At 35.7% G+C, this 13,569-nt stretch overlaps 1 long non-coding RNA gene across 1 annotated transcript; it reads left to right on the top strand.

The window, feature by feature from the left end:
- The first annotated feature begins 1,736 nt into the window (after window positions 1–1,736).
- Window positions 1,737–7,761, top strand: LOC140037316 (uncharacterized). Its single transcript, XR_011841238.1, has 2 exons — window positions 1,737–3,829; window positions 7,561–7,761. It is a non-coding gene; the product is annotated as an uncharacterized lncRNA (long non-coding RNA).
- Window positions 7,762–13,569: the final 5,808 nt, after the last annotated feature.

Genomic DNA, 13,569 nt, shown 5'->3' with positions numbered 1-13,569 from the left:
CTTGTTCGGGTCAGTCCCAGGATTTTTAAAGCATGTTCGGGTCAGTCCCATGATTTTAAAGCTTGTTCGGGTCAGTCCCATGATTAAAAGTTTGTTCGGGTCAGTCCCATGATTTTAAAGCTTGTTCGGGTCAGTCCCATGATTTTAAAGCTTGTTCGGGTCAGTCCCATGATTTTAAAGCTTGTTCGGGTCAGTCCCATGATTAGAAGCTTGTTCGGGCCAGTCCCATGATATTAAATTTTGTTCGGGTCAGTCCCATGATTTAAATTTTCTCGTTGGAGTCAGTCCCCTTTTAAACTTCTTATTCCAGTCTGTCTCGTTTACATTTCTGTCCGGGTCTATCCCATTTAAATTTCTGTCTGGGTCTATCCCATTTACATTCCTGTTCGGGTCAGTCCCGTTTAAATTTCTGTCTGGGTCTATCCCATTTACATTCCTTTTCGGGTCAGTCCCGTTTAAATTTCTTGTTCGGGTCAGTCCCGTTTAAATTTCTGTTCGGGCCAGTCCCGTTTAAATTCCTGTTCGGGCCAGTCCCGTTTAAATTCTTGTTCGGGTCAGTCCCGTTTAAATTTCCTGTTCAGGCCAGTCCCGTTTAAATTCCCTGTTCGGGTCAGTCCCGTTTTAAATTCTTATTCGTTGGAATCTTTTTGCAGCCAAATAACACAGGTGAGTATTTGGTGTCTACTTCTTTGTCTCAAGTTTTTTCAAAACTCGGACAAAGAGGGGCAAACTGTAGACACCAAATTTTTGGTGTAATTTCATTTTTAGTTTATTTGTCGTGTTCGTTTTTTTTAGTTTTTAGTTTCTAGTCTTTGTTTTTAAGTTTTAGCATAAAGTTTCTTGGAAAAAAGGAAAAAATAGAAATTATGTTTTATTCAGCTTTATTTATCTATTTTTGTCATTTCTACTTAATTTATCTTTTATTTGGTTCATTTAGGAAAAAAGAGGAAAAGTGAAAAAATGAGAAAAATGGAAAAAGAAAAAATGGAAAGTTGCATTTTGTTGTTTCTAGTTTATTTATTTAAGTTGCTTGTGTTATTATTATTATTATTATTATCAATTTTGTTTAATTAATCAATTAGTTTTCTTGAAAAAAAAAAAGAAAAAAGAAAAAAAGAAAAAGGTCACGGCCTGCAAGCTGCGTTTTTGGCAGCTTGCGAAGGCTAGCTTCGTACGTGCCATTGAAGGGCAGGATGAAGGCAGAGGCTGGCCTTCATCCTGACCATTCAGTTGAGGGTTTAGGAGATTGGGAAGTTGATATAAAAGGGAAATAGGGCTACAGCCGCAAAGGGGGGATGAGAGGGCTAACGGCTAAAAGGAAAAACTGAGAGCTGAGGGATTGAGAGTTGGACGGCGAGAGAAAAACTGAAAGCGAGAGCTGGGGTTGGGGGTTTTGAAAAGGAAAAAGGAAACTTAGGGGAGAGCTTGAGAGGATCTTTTGGTGAAGTAGCGGCTGGGAAAGAAAACCAGAAAGGGCTAAGAGAGAAATCTGACCAGTGGCTGAAGGAGGAAAAGGTTTCGTTTCTGTCTTCCTACGAAGCTTTGGGAATCTTTTCACCTGAAACCTGCATCTTCAAAGTTGACGTCTGGGTGCAACCTTTTCAATTTTTCTTTGCTCACTGGACACTATAAGGCGTTAAAGGTAATCCTTTTTACCTCTTTCAAGCAAGCCCAGCAAGTTGTATATTTCAGAATTGCATCATCCTTAGTTTGTTCTGTATTGTTTTGTTTGTCCGGTTTCTCCTGGAATGAAAAGCTTTTGTGCTTGGGTTGTGCGAGAATTGATGGCTTGAGGGTTATGGGGGTTCGGGTCTAAGGAAATGAAGGCTTCACCGTAGAAAGTTTGCAGTTTTGTTTGTTCTATGATTAAAATCTCTTAGCATGCCTAAAACTAGTGTTTTTATGTTAAGGGTTGAAAAACAATACTTGTTTGATGCCATGGCCTGGATTCACAGTGTCTTGCTGAAGTTTAGGAGTAAAATCTTTGCTGCAATGAATTTGAAAGGGTTCGGCTGGTTATGTGGATGTTTGTAGACTGATTTTTCTAGAATAACTGAAATTCTGATTGGGTGGTGTGGATGCTTGTATTCTTTGCTGTGCTGTATTTAATCCTCCCTCGCCCCTTCGTCCCAAGTCGTTGTGCTGGAGTCAGTTGGGACTTGTATTAAGTCCCTTTTAGTTCATTACAGTGAAGCGTAGAATAGCCGAGAGTTACTCTTGACCATGTTGCAGCTGTGCGAATAGCTTCCTTTTTCTCTTGAGCCGCTGGAGTTTTTTTTTTTTTTTTGTTTTTGGGTCTGATATCTTGAAAGGCTAGAGTTCAGGTTTGACAAGTATTCAGGGCATTTAGATTGTGTTGCTTTGCTGCATCTCATGGGAGTATTTCGGCTAAACCTACTCATTTTCTGTGTTTCCTTGCATGAATTCCAAGTTTGCTGTTTCAGACCTGCGACTTTAGAAACTTTGTTCGCTTCAGCTGCTGTTTGGTTTTCTTTGTTTGGCCGTGAGTTGTGATCTGCTGAGTTTGATGATTATAGTCAATAACTCTAGTTTTATTTGAAGTGTTCAGTATTAAGGGGTGTTGGGTGTGTATGGGTTGAAATGTTTGAATCACGTTCAAGTGCTTGCTGGAAAGAATAAACCTGTTTCTTCGTATGAGCTTTATTCCAGAATTTTGTATGACATCTTCTTGAGTTTCCAGCTTGTTAGGATCATGGTGGTGGTATAGTTAATGGCTTGGTTTGGAGCTGTGATGTTGGTTTTTAAAAACATCTAAATCAAAGCTTTGATAAAAATCTGAATTGGTAAGAAAGTTGCAGCAAGTTTCATTCGGTGTTGCTGAAAATCTTTTATTGCTGGAATGGAAGAAAATATTTGCAGAAGCATTCTTTACGTGGTTGCATGAAACTTGCATGTAAAATGTTCTAAAATAATTGCACTCCAACCCCTTGGCCTCTATCTAATCCTTCTAAGGCCCGTAAGCTCTGAAAATCAATCAATTGGGTCCCTGAAATTTTGCAGCAATATTACAAAGACTCAATTAAGTCCTAATTTTTGCAAATAGGTCTTAGAATAGCTGAATTTTAAGCCATTACTTGACTTTTTCTTTGCCTTTGGATTTTTGAGGTTCCTAGAAGTGTTTGATAACCTTGAGTGTTTGGTTAGTGTTCGCATTTGAGTCCTTGGTAGCCTCAATTTTCCAACTCGATTGCTTGTTTGTTTTCATTTGTTTAGGTGGCACTTAATGCATGAATTTGTGAACCTTATGTCTACATGAGCTTATGCTTGCCTATTCTCTTCAATTTTCCTAAATAAATTTGTTACTTGGCCTTTTTCTTGTTTTGGGACCTTTAAGGTTTTTTAAAACGTTTTAATTGATTTCGGTTTGATTGATCAATGGTTGTTTTTGGATCCCAAAATGCAAGTGAAACCACTCATTGACCCGTATTTGATCTTGGACCTTCGAAATTCCATAATGATTGATCGGACTTGAGGGGTTGTTAATGTTAGCAAGTGAATCATTAGGAGTGTTTACTTTAGGACTTGGTTGATAATCTCTCCCCCTTGGTAACCGTGCATTATTTGATTGCATTTTGAGATGATTTAGATGATCGATTGGTCCAATTTGTTTTATTTGATCATTTCTAAGTTGCAAAGTGAGGAAGAATTCGATGTTTGAGGGATTCCGACTGTCATATTTGTATTTTATCATTACATTGGTGCATTAATCCTTTCCTTTGAATGGTTTTAGCCCAAATTAGCTCCTTCTTTAGTGACCATAGCCCAAGTTGAGTATTGTTCACTTTACTAGCATTACACACGGAGGGAGGTACAACTTCTTTTATCCCTTTTTGTCTCTCCTATGTGATCTTATGTGTTATGTGAATATGCCTGTCTACTTCGCTTTCCTTACCTCCTTGCGTGCATTTATTTACTTTTACTTTTATTTATGTTTTTATGGGGTATGTGTACACCTCTTGGTTTGTAATAGATAGGGCTCGGAGAGCATCTGGTCCATTTCCCCTTCCCCTTGGTTGCTTGCTTTTTGTTGCTACATGTTTAATTGCTTTATTAGGCTCTTGCATCTAGTCGAGCATGCTCAGTGTTACGTGTTACGTGTTTACGAGTGTTTTGGCATGTCTACTTGCTTTCATAGCCATGAATGAATGTGATGGATGAATGTACGTTTCCGCTAGTCCAACGCTAGTCGGAATTCATAGATGGGCTAGTCCAACGCTAGACCCTTAGGATTTCCTTTTCGATAGTGCATATTTGCATGTTCACTACATGTCATACATTTTTCTTAGTTTTATCATTTGGCATGCTCCTCGAATCCCTTTTCCCCTCATTTTAGGATTTTTGCATCTCATACTAGTTATAGGGTTCATTTGCCTGGAGAGTCCCCTTAAATATGGGATATAGACGAGTGTGGCTTTTTCTAAGCCTTACCACGCTTGTATTCCCTCTATAAAAGGGCAAATTGAGTCACGATTTAGGTCTCCCCGTACCCAATATGCATGAATTCCCTAGGCTCATGCATTTTTAAATCCACTCTACCATTTTATATCCTCATCACATTTTCATTTTTCCTCCCATTTTGCACACGTGCACCTTTATGTTTCTTCACTTGCACACGAACACTTTTATCATCACTTGCACACATGCACTTCATATTATCATTTCACATACCGTACCTTGCCCACTCACGTGCACATTTTCATTTACATATTTATTGTCTTTTATTACTTTTTCAAACTCATGTCCTCACATTGCATACATGCATTCCATTCACTTGCATCCCACTCGCATTATTCGTGACTTCTTCAAAGGATCGTTATTGGGCTTCACAACTAATGTGATTGGCACCACTCAACCTTTGAAGAGAAATTTCCCCCAATACCCCTAGGTCTAGGGTTTGCATCCATGTAGTGCATCCAAATGTAATAAATTCTTTGGTTAAAACAAGAAAATCTTTGATTAAATCGTGCAACTAGCCTTGGCTAGGTCAAAGGGGTGCCTTGGATTTTATCCTCGCCTTCCCCTTTGTCAAATGTGACTCCCGAACCTTTTTCTTTGGTTTACGTGGACTAGGAGTCGTTTAAAAGGGGTTTTGTTATTACTTTTTCCTATTTTTTCTTTAAAAATTTATTTTTTGGTGACTTGGTACACCTTAACTCATTACCAAGTGGCGACTCCAATTTTTATTTCAAAAACCCTTTTTAAACTATAATTTTGGGTCAAATCGTCGCATTCTCAACCCCCATTTAGACCCATTTTTTCTTTTAAATCACAATTCATTTTCCAATCACAAAAAATACATTTTTTTAAACCATTTATTTATTTATCAAAAAATGGGGCGCGACACTCGTTTCGAAATTTAATTCCTGAATGCTCGTTAAGTGAAAATAGTAAATACGCGACTGGAGTAAATAATCGATTCGAGAATACAATAAACTTGGAAAATTGGAGACTTGTGCATTAGTCTCAAAATAGGTATTTTTACATTTAAGTGTTCAAAGGTTAATTAGTTATATTACCGTCATAGGAACTTCTTAGAAATTTCATTATCTAGCGCTTAAATTGGAAATACGTGTTTTTATGCACGCGAGTAATTGAGGAACCTAAGGCCATTATTTTGGGGCTATTAAGAGTGAATAATAATAATATGAATGCAAGTGCATTAGAAATTTAGTGCACTAGTGCAATAAACTCGCGAGGAATCGAGCCCGAAACGTACGCGGACGTGCACTACTTTAGTGGACAGCTTTGAGTACAATTGAGCCACACGTATAAGCTTACCATTAGAAGCTCATATCATCAGCATTTCCTTCCTCTCCTACGCACAAACAGCCGAGCAGCCAAGGGAGAGCTAGACCAGAAAATTTCTCCACCCTCTCTCCTCAATTCCTTGCTCAATTCCCTTCAAATTTTACATGCAACCCTCAAATCACTTGGTGATCAAGATAAGCTAGGAAAGGAGCTGCCTCTCACGGTTTTTTTCCAGCTCAAAGTGACCGAAAATTTCTGTCTTGACTCTCTAAGGAAGTAAATAATGATCAACCACTTAATTCTTGTTTTATGGAAGATAGATTTCACTCATGAGCTCTTGGATTCTCATGGGCAGCTTTAAATTTGTTGGAAAATTGGTGAGTGGGCTCTATGAAATCCCACAATGACTTGGATGATCTGATTAGCTAGGATTGGAAGCTGATTGTGTTGATTAAGTGCTAGTTTAGTAGAGTTAAGTGGCAAAAATGAAAAGGAAGTCAAATGAGGAGTTGCATGTGAAGATGCCGTTTCTGCCTTACTATTTTCGTGCATTTTAGTGTATTTTCTTGAAGTCCAATTGACTTGTTTCTGATGAAAACGTGAAATATAGGTTGTGTTTAAAGTTTCCTCAAAATTTTACGTGATTTGGGTGAGTGCATGTTGAATTTTAGAATCTGCCAAAACTGGGAAATGATTCCCGTCACTACTGGACAGCCATCTTGTTTCGGCTATAATTCATTGCTCCGATGTCGGAATTGAGTGCCGTTTGTGGCACTGGAAACTAGACATTCCCAGATTGCATTTGGTATAAAATGCAAATCCTAATTCCACTAGAGTACCCTGTACCAACCGTTTAAAAATGACTGTCCTGTTTCTCTGTTTTCCTGGAACGAAGTTCAGAAGCTACAACTTGAGGCTCGAATTTGAGCTAGTTGTGTGCTGAATTTGAAAATGATTTCTTCTATGAAATTATATCCTTATGAATGTATTTTCCAACGCCACCAACCATGCTCAATTCCGAGTTGAATTGAGTGATTTGTGATCAAAATACGAAACCTGCCCTGTCCTTGAAAACCCTAAATTTTGAGTAGAATTGATGTTAGACTTGGTATGGACTTGCTAATTGAGTTTCTTGGGGTTAAAACACTTACCAAATGTACCATGAATGTTCCTTTGGCTTTGCCTACATAAATGAACGAAGTTTGAAGGATTTTCTGGGCCAAATGTTTGGAAATGAAGAACGAAAAGCTTAAGGCAGCTCTGCCTTAGGAATTTTTTGAAACTTTAGTTGGTTAGTTGACTACCTTCCCGAAGGTATTTTTTCCCATAAAATTTGTTAGAGGGATACCCTTTATATAGGAGTGTTGTATTGCCAAAGTTTGTACCCATCCAAGTCCGTTTCGATACCTAACTAAAGTCCCAAAGTCGAAAACTCAAATCTGGAAATTTGTTCAACAGTTTCGAATTTTTCCCAACTTTGAGCTACCGTATCCTACAGTATATGTTTACCTTGTATCATGATACCTGTAATATGCTTAATTACTCGCACCTGTAATAAGCTCCAATTACTCGTGAACTATACAAGCCAATGTCTTGAACCATGATAACTGTCTCATGATGAATGTCTCAAATTACCGTATAATGATTATCACCTCATGATAACATGCCATTGTGTAACCTTGAACCATGCATATGATATGCCCAATTTACTTGATTTATTTGATCTGTTAGAGTGTCTTGGAACCTCACTGGGCTGTGTAGCTCATCCCACGTTGTGATTTTCTTTTACAGGGTTCGAAACCAAGGGTGCTCGTGAGTAGTACTAGATTATTTTCTTTTGAAGATTTTAAGTTGTATTATAACGGATGACTATTGTACATATTTCGCTGGGTTGTATTTAAGCTTGAAAGCTATCTAATTGTAAGTGTGAGATATTTTGGAGTACTTTAATTATGTATTTGAAGTATTATTGAAGTATTCCGAGCTTTTGAATGATGGATTGTAGTGAGTCCTGGCGAGAGTTGGGCAGATGTCCTGCGGATACCCTTTGGTTCGCCTTAGGGAGAAGTGGGGGCCCGTCACAGGTTCACCTCTGTACGATCCAAGTTCCCTTAGTTCTAGAATCCTTTCCTTCTCATAGCTAAGAAAAGAGAGAGCCACCGTGCTGCGTAGGACTTAGCAAGCGGTTGCCCGCCTGGAAGGAGCTGGTTCGACAGCTCACACGCCGCCATCCCAACCACTAAACTTGGAAGAAAACGGCCGAAACCCTAGCCTTGCTTAGTTTACCCCAGGAACCAAGAGAATAGATTTAATGATATTAATATTAACTTCACATGACCCGCAACTTTGGGATAACGTAATAGATATATACAAATATAAAGTAGTACAATATTATATACAAAAAAATTTTGACCACACAACATAAGAAGTGTATAGCTATATAGAAACAGCTAGAGCGACATGGGAAATGTATAAAGAAAAATATCCAAAAGAATTAGCAAAAGATATAGCATTATGACCAAATCCACACAATTTTATAAATAAATTACAATTAATACTAATAGCTCGAAACCCTAATTATGGAATTAGAATACAACCAGTGGAAGCAATTCGCAAACTAGAATAATTAGCAATTAAAGAATGGAAATATATAAAATCATTTTTACAAGATTATTATTATTACTCTACTTTAGCAGGATGTTTTTATTAAGGATTAATTTTAGAAAAATTATTTTTACTAGAAGAATTAGGTAAAGAAATTTATGAGGCATATAAAAAATTAGAATGGAATAATAGTTATATAAAAAATATAGCAACATGCACTAAATTTATAATAACTAAAGTAGCAGAAAAATGTACATTTATAAAAATGCAAAAATGGTTAAAAGGAAAATATAGTTTTTGTAATCAAATTTATACCCTCCAACAATACAGTAATGATAGAAGGACTAGAAAATCCAATAAAAAATCTAAAAAGAAATACTTTAGAAAAAAGTATTATCTTAGAAAATCATTAGCAAGAAAACCTTATTTAAATAAAGATAGATATGTAAGAAAATTTGATAAATGCAGGACATATAAGAATAAATTAGAATGTTTTACTTGTGGACAACCAAATCATTTAGTGAGAGATTGTCTTAGAAAAAATAATTTATATAATAAACAAATTGCTTTAGTAGAATGTGTCAATGAAAATATATTGAATGTAGATGAATATATTTGTTAGCTCAAGAGTTAATTTCCGATATTGGGAGAAAATGTAGAGGTGGGAATTTAGCACTTAAACTTGACATGGCCAACATACGATCGGATGTCTTGAATGTTTCTTATAAATGTGTTGTGAAGGTTTGGTTTTGGGGAGAAATTCATTAACATGGTTTGGAGATTATTGTCTAACGTGTGGTTTTCAGTATTAGTAAATGGCGTATCTTATGACTTTTTAAAGTAGAGTAGGGGTCTTCGTCAGGGTGATCTACTCTCACCGGCCTTATTTATTAATGAAGCAAAGGTATTATCCAAAGGGTTGAATTTATTATCTTCTCAATTAAATTTTATGAGTTACAAAGTGCCTAAAAAGTGTCCTCCAGTTACTCATTTGGCCTTTATGGATGACGTTATAATTTTTGCTAATGGGTCTGCATCTTCTTTGAAGACTATTATGAGGTTGTTAGAATTGTATCAGAATGATTCTGACCAACTAGTGAATGCTAGCAAAAGTTGTTATATGGTGCATTCTCAGATATCAATGGCTTGTCAATGTGTAATTAAACGATTAACAAAATTCTCCAAAAAAGAATTTCCTACTCGGTATTTGGGATCGCCTTTGTTTATTGATAGGAGTAAAGAAGTCTATTATGCTAAGTTATGCTGGAGTAATATGGATAAGGTGCTTTCCTGTAAGTTTCGGCTTTTGTCACTTGGTGGGAAATTATTTTGATTAAACATGTTCTCTCCAGTATTCCTACTCACTTGTGTCGGGGATAGTATCGAAAGGCATACTTCAATTAATTGAGAAGGATGTGAAAATTTCCTATGGGGAACAGATCAGGATGCAAATAAGTTTCATTGAATAAAGTGGAGAGATTTGTGTTACCCGTGGGAGGAAGGTGGTGTTGGATTACGGTCTATTTATGACACATACAAATCTTTCTCGTGCAAGCTACGGTGGAATTTCAGGAGGAATCTTTCTTTGTGGCCGTTATTTTTGCATGCAAAATATTGTCATGAGCGTCATCCTTGCCAAATTCCTATATCCTCATCCAACTTTGCAACATGGCATTGTATGTTGGATATTAGGGGATTTGCGGAGTTGTTCATACTTTGGAAGCTTCATAGTGCGAGTTGAAACTTTGGAACGACAATTAGATTGGCTTAGGAGCTCTGTATCTTAGAGTGGAAATGAAGGAACACTTGTCCTTCACAGATTTTATTGAAAATGGGGCATGGAAGATGCACATGTTGGCTCTAGTGCTGTCTTCGACATTGTCCAGAAGATATTGTGCTTGGTGGTGCCTCAGAGTTCTTTGCTTGATATAATGATTTGGACAGCATCAACTTCTAGTAATTTCTTGTTATCTTCTACTTTCTATGAGTTACGAGATGCAAAGCCTATCTCTTTCATGTTAAAACAGGTTTGGCACCCGATAGAACACCATTTTGAAAGAAGAATTAGAATTTTAATTTCTAATTCTTCTTCTTTCATTTCTAAATTTGTACATTTTCATGTATTTTAATTTCTTCTCGTTTCTCTTCTAGACAAAATTTACATGCTTCATTTACATGGTTTGCTATTTGATCCCCTTCTATTTATCCATTCATGTATGCATTCTACATTTACTAATTCTGATATTTGTTCTTCAAATTGATCCAATTGGCTTAAATATCCTAGTGAACACCATTTAGAAAGTACAAATGAAAGAACAATTTAAATGGTGCCAAATTGGTGTTCTAAATTGGCACCATTTACTAGGATATTTAAAACACCATTGCCAAATGAAAGAACAATTTAAATGGTGTTCTAAATTTGTACCAATTTAAATATCCTAGTAATTCTAAATGGTGTTCTAGACCAATTTAAAAATGTACAAATGAAAGAACTACCTATAGAACACCATTTAGAAAGAAGAATTAGAATTTTATAAAGAAAAGTAGATAAACTAGAAGACTAGATATATAAAAATAAAGAACAAACAATAGAAAATGTTCAAATTATACTAGAACCCATACATTTAGAAAAACAAATAGTAGAAACACTGAATACTAAAAGGATTGATGGTCCCTACCAAGTTAAAGTTACTATACCAGTAAAATTTAAAGATATAGAATTAGAAATACTAGCTCTTTATGTCGCGCCCCATTTTTTAAAATAAAGTATAAAGCGTTTAGAAAAATGAATTTTGGTTTATTTTTGATTGAAAATGAGTTTTTGATTTTCGATGAAAATGAATAAAGAAAAATGAAAAGGGCCTAAATGGGGTTTGAAAGTGCGACGATTTGGGTCCAAATTATGGTTTAAAAAGGGTTTTTGAATAAAAAATCGGAGTCGCCACTTGGTATAGAGTTAAGGTGCACCAAATCACCTAAAATGAATTTTTTTTAGATAAAATTATGGAAAACCCTTTTTAAATGACTCCTAAGTCTACGAAAAATTAGAGAAGGTGTTCGCGAGTCACATTTGAAGAAAGAGAAGGCAAGGATAAAAATCCGAACCACCCTTTCGACCGAGCCAAAGCTAGTTGCGTGATTTAGTCAAAAATTTTCTTATTTTAACCTAAAGATTTATCGCATTTGGATGTCCTATATGAATGCAAACCCTATACCGAAGAGGGTATCGGGGGGTCAAAATATCTCTCCAAAACTTAATTGGTGCCAATCACATTAATTGTGATACCCAAAAGTAAACTTTCGAAGAACTCACAAATTGCACAAAAATATGAGACTCTAAGAAAAGAAAAAGAAAATAATAATATACAAATATACATGACCTAATGGGATACATCATAACGAGTATGAGGAACTAATGTTCGTGACTCAATTTTTCCTTTAATAGAGGGAATACGAACGTGCTAAGGTTAGAAAGCCAAACTCGTCCATATCCCATATTCGAGGGGTTGTTTTCCTAATCTAATCAAGCAAGTGTACTAGTCTATCTCTAACTTTTCTTATATGAAATACAAGTCTAATGTCATATGTCACACATGGAGTTATATATAGAGGGAAATATGGGATAAGGGGTGTATATAGGGGAAATATGGGATAAGGGTTATATGTATAAGAGAAACAAGCAAAAAATGATAAAAACCCAAGAAAGTAAAATATGCATGGGATGAAGTGATTTTATCACACAATCATGATCTAACGCTTGAAGGGTTCCTAAGGGTCTAGCGTTGGACTACCCCATGTCTATGAATTCTCACTAGCATTGGACTAGTGAGAAAAGTCGGAACAAAGGGCCACAACTAGCGTTGGACTAGTGTGGATTCGGAAAATGGATCACAACTAGCGTTGGACTAGTGTGGTGACGTCATAGATAGATTATAACTAAACAAATAATATAAAGTATAATAAAGCAAGTAAACACATAATATCACATAAACACATAACACATAATCATGATATCTAGATGTAAGGCCCTAAGAAAGCGGATAACACATAACACATAAGCATGCAAAACATACAAAGCAAATAAAGCAAACAAGCCCTAACTATTACATTAGGGCGGCCCTACTACAATCTAAGGGAAAGAATAAAATAAATAAATAAAATAGATACCTAACTATTACACATGCTATCTAAATACATATTTTGAACCCCCCTAACAATTACAATTTCGGCATTTAAATGCCTTTCAAATAATTAAAATTGAACTAAAATAAATATACAAAATTAAGACAAATAAAGCGAATAAATAAATAAATGAAATAAAAACATTCAAAAAGCATGAAATTAAGCACATAAAGTCACATAGGGGCACATAGAGTCAAATAAAGTAAAAATAAGGGATAGAGTGTACCTCCTTTGAGTTGGTGCCCTAATGGAACGAAATTACTTATTTACTCTCCAAAACAATAAAAAGGTCAAGGCATCACTTTAATTAACAAATAATCATAAAACTGGAAATAAACATGAAATTGAATCAGAGAAAACATTCAAATGAAAGTAAACAACCCCTATTCATCAAATTGAAACAAACAAAGACCCATTTGAAAGAATTGAAGAAGTTCGAGGGATCAATTTATTATTATTACAAATATTAAGGGTCTAAAATGAAATAAATTAAAATAAAGAACTTAAGGTGAAACCTATCCCAACCAAATGATAAAATTCACAAAAGTAAATGAAAACTATTTGTTATATTTAAACAAGCAAATTATCCAAGATTCCTAAAAAATTCAAATAAAAAATACAAATTTAGAAAAGGTTATTAAACCCTTCAAATTCATCCCAAAACCCATGCATATTCTGTCCAATAATCACATGAAAGCATACCAAGGAAAAATAACACGTTAAAGGGACAAAATTGGTTAAGTTATCCAATTAGTTAGGCCATAGTAGCATTAAGCTAAAATCTGGGGTTGAACATGCAATTTCTTAAAAAAAAGCCCATGCAAAGCCAATCGAAGTAACATTTTTCTTTCCGCTGGTTTCTGGATTTCTCCAACATTTCTTTCACATTTCGTCCAAAGCAACCAATATTCCAATCAGTCGTCAAAGTTTCATATCAAAGCTACCCAAACTACACAGTCCATTAGTTAAGCTAAACAACGTCCACATGCAAAGATTTAGATGGAAAGAATATGC

This window comes from Coffea arabica, chromosome 2e (genome assembly GCF_036785885.1).
Source record: "Coffea arabica cultivar ET-39 chromosome 2e, Coffea Arabica ET-39 HiFi, whole genome shotgun sequence".
NCBI classification, from domain to species: domain Eukaryota; kingdom Viridiplantae; phylum Streptophyta; class Magnoliopsida; order Gentianales; family Rubiaceae; genus Coffea; species Coffea arabica.
This window is presented reverse-complemented; position numbering and strand designations above follow the sequence as displayed.